Source organism: Alligator sinensis, unplaced genomic scaffold, assembly GCF_000455745.1.
Source record: "Alligator sinensis unplaced genomic scaffold, ASM45574v1 scaffold482_2, whole genome shotgun sequence".
Taxonomy (NCBI): Eukaryota; Metazoa; Chordata; order Crocodylia; family Alligatoridae; genus Alligator; species Alligator sinensis.
The window spans coordinates 591915-595538 of NW_005842678.1; the positions used below are offsets into that span (position 1 = coordinate 591915).

The 3624-nt window shown below is 41.9% G+C and overlaps 1 protein-coding gene across 1 annotated transcript in view; it reads left to right on the plus strand.

The window, feature by feature from the left end:
* The window catches only part of LOC102387123 (collagen alpha-2(IX) chain-like), a 30942-nt gene that overhangs the window by 22258 nt on the left and 5060 nt on the right, over window positions 1–3624 (plus strand). The window lies entirely within an intron of this gene.

The following is a 3624-nucleotide window of genomic DNA, read 5'->3' on the forward strand; positions in this document are numbered from 1 at the left end:
CTCAGCCCTGGCTGGAGTGGGGTAGGAACACCTGGGACAGTGGCAGAGCAGGAAGATCTCCCTGATCCCTTCCTGTGCCCAGAAGAGTAAGTGGAGATGGTAAGGGAGGATGGGAGGGGACGGGACATGCTGTGAAAATAGACAGGAAGAGAGGGGTGCCAAGAGCAGGGGATGGCAGAGATGCTTATTTGATTCAAAGAACTTAGTGTTGGATACCTTGAAGCTGCTATCACTTCCCAGCCGAAAGGGTGCGTTTTTTGTATGCATTACAATATGGATCATTCAAAATGCATCCACTTTGAAATTTGAAGCTGTTTTATGGTCTGGAAAAGCTGATTTATTTAAAACACAGGGAACCAAAAAATACTGACTTTGAAATAGTGTAAATGGGTTTAAAAACATATTAATAGTAATTTTCATGTATCCAAATTACTATGGGTATGTGCAAACTTAGTTCACCCATGTTTATTGACTGATAAGAACAAAGTGAAGAATTATTCCAGTGTCTAATTCAGCAGATTTTATGGGATGGAGCACAAGGAGTTCCTAATTTCATCCAGGGACAATGATCTAGGGCAGGGGTGGGCAATTATTTCAGGCGAAGGGCCGCTTACTGAGATTTGGTAAGCTATCGAGGGCCAAATGACGGGCAGCTAGGGGCAGATAAATGTTAATTTTCTAAATTTTTTAGGGCATCTGCGGACCAGTTGTAATGGCCCAGCGGGCCACATACAGCCTGCTGGCTGCATTTTGCTCACCCCTGATCTAGGGGCCCTTTTTCTTCTGCTTAGATTAATTTAAGTTCAGAACTGTTCAGCCAACTTTCCCCTCCCTGCTTCAATCCTAATAACCCCTCCACAGACCTTAATCCCTGATCCCAAGAAACCACCCTGGATCCCACCAACCCCCGATTATACCCCTGATTATGCATGTAGCTGGGGCTGCTGCCCCCACCTTCCATCCTTGCAGACTCCCCTGCATCCTGGCACTTGCTGTCCTGAGCCCCAGCTGCTCTGCATTTTTCTGCTCCCTTGGGTACTCCCTGGCTTCCAGGTAATGGCTGAATGTGGGGACTGTTTCTTCCATGCCGCCCTGCAGTATAAAGCTCAAGGACATGCCTCCACAGGAAGCACACAACAGGATTGGGGACCTCTTAGCCATAGGAATCCCCAGAGGGTGGGAGTGCCTGAGGGGGAAGGAGCATGCGAAGCAGCCAGGGCTCAGGACAGCAAGTGCCAGGATACAGGGGAGTTTGCAGGGGTGGAAGGTGGGGGCATGCGTGATTGAGGGTTGGTGGGTCCATGGTAGGTTTGGTGGGATCAGGAGGGGGTTGGCGGGACAATTCTACACTTAAATTGATCTAAGCAGAAGAAGAGGATCCCTAGATCATTTTTGCTGACCTGTATTAGGAACTCCTTGTGCTATATCCTATGAAATCAGCTTAATTAGTCATTGGGATAACTTTTCAGTTTGTTCTTGTCAATTAGTAAGGTCTGCATGTGCATGAACTAAGTCTATAGGTACCCATATAATTTGCATACATACAAATTACTATTGGCATGTTATTTCAAACCCATTTATTTCAAAGTTGGTATTTTTTAGTCCAGTGTATTTTAAATTAATCAGGTTTTACTGTAATTGGAAAAAGTGACAGAAATAAACTGGAGGAAGTTCAGCCAGAGCAAGTAAAAACTACACCTAGAAAGGATCATCAAAAGACCAGATATAAAATGGGGAATAACTACTAGCCTGCAGTGCTACATATAAGAACCTGGTTATATTATACCACAAGTTGAATATGAGTCAACAGTGTAATATTGTTGTAAAAAATAATAGACAACTGAGGTGTATTAAGAAAGTTCATATGAAAATCAGGGTAACTGGTTTTGGTATTTTCACTGTAATCAGCACTGGTGTGGCCTCACCTGTAATTGTGTGTTTGATTTGGGCACAGCAGTTCAAGAAAGATGTGGACAAACTGGAAAGCATCTAGAGGAGAACCATAAAAAGAACTAAAAATCTAAAATCAAGACATGAGAAAAGGTTACAGGAATTGGGATTATTTATGCTGGAGAAAACAAGACTAAGGGAGGGGGATTTGATAACAGTCTTCAAATACAAGATGCCAATCTGGAGGCAGGGCTAGAAGTAGTGGGTTTAAATTTCAACAAGGGTGATTTAGGTTAGACATTAGGAAGAATTTCTAATTATGAAGTTGGTCCATGGAACAGACCCCATTGAGAGTTTGTGGAATTTCATTCAGTAGACGTTTTTAAATGCAGGTTAGTTGTTTTGGATAGTTTAGGCAGGGATGTACCTGCCTTTAGCCAGGGGTTCAACTAGATAACCTCTTGAGGTCTCTTCCAGTTCTAATTTTCTTTGCTTCTGTATTAGAGTCTAATTTTTACTTTATTTATAGCATGTTGTGTTAATCAGAAGGTATTTCTGCTTTTTAAATGTGTAGCCTTTTTCCTGAGCCAGTACAGTACAGATTGGCAATATTAAATCCAAATACATGTAATATATATCAGACATTGGGTAGAAATAATCTCAGGGTGTGTCTACATGTGCCTATTAAAATGCAGTAATACGCTCTGGAGCTTATTGCTGCTGGGTGTGCACCTGCACGTGCACTCAGAACACAGCACATTGAGCTAGGCTGCAGAAGCCCCAGCTGGCAGTAGGTTCAGGGCGGGGGGAAGCCTTCCAACCTGCCAGCCCACCAGCCTGGGGCTGCTCCAACCAGGATCAATGTGCTGTGGAGGGGCTGGCTGGGGCATGAGGGTGTTTCATGGTGGGTCTAGTAGGCAGGCAGCTCCCAAACTGATGTGCCCTCATGCCCCAGCCAGCTGTGTCAGCGTATGCACATGTGCTGGTGTGCACAAAAAAACTCCAGAGCAGAATAGTACTTGTATTTACTTGTACTCCCTGCTGCAGAGTTTACTAGTTTCATGAGCCCTAATAGGGGTGCAAGTGTAGATGTTGAGACATTTACTGCACAGTTAATTAAGCAACTGTGTAGTAAACATCTCATATAGATGTGCCCTCAGTGTCTCAACAGCCATTATGCAGGCTTAAGGCAAAGATGGGTCCAGGGTGCTTTGAAGATAATTTGGTCCTGAATGAATAAATACACACTTTCTGAACCAAGTTTTGAATATTTTTCATCATAACCACATATAAAACTTGCAAATTCTTTTGAAATCTACATGCAAGATTCCACAAAACTGTAAGATATTAATATGAACTACTAATCTACAAAGATGACAAATTAAACATTAGGAAATAATTACAGTATAAAATTCAGTGCAAAAACAGTATGTATGTTTGTCTTTAAAAGGGAGAAAAAGGAATTAAAGGACCAAAAGGAAATGTAAGTAAGACAGTCTTTAAACTTGCTCTTTCTACTTTTCACTCTTCTACTTATATTGGTATTAAATGTTAACTCCTTACAAGAAATAACCAACTCAATAAAGCTGACAAAATAAACATACTGCTCAAATAATATTCTTGAAAGGCTTCACTTACCAAGTATGACCAAGAGTAAAATATTTTGTTTTAGGTTGAAGAGAAAGGTGTACTTGGACCAGAAGGAATTGTGGGTAGAAAAGGGTTAGCAGGAAT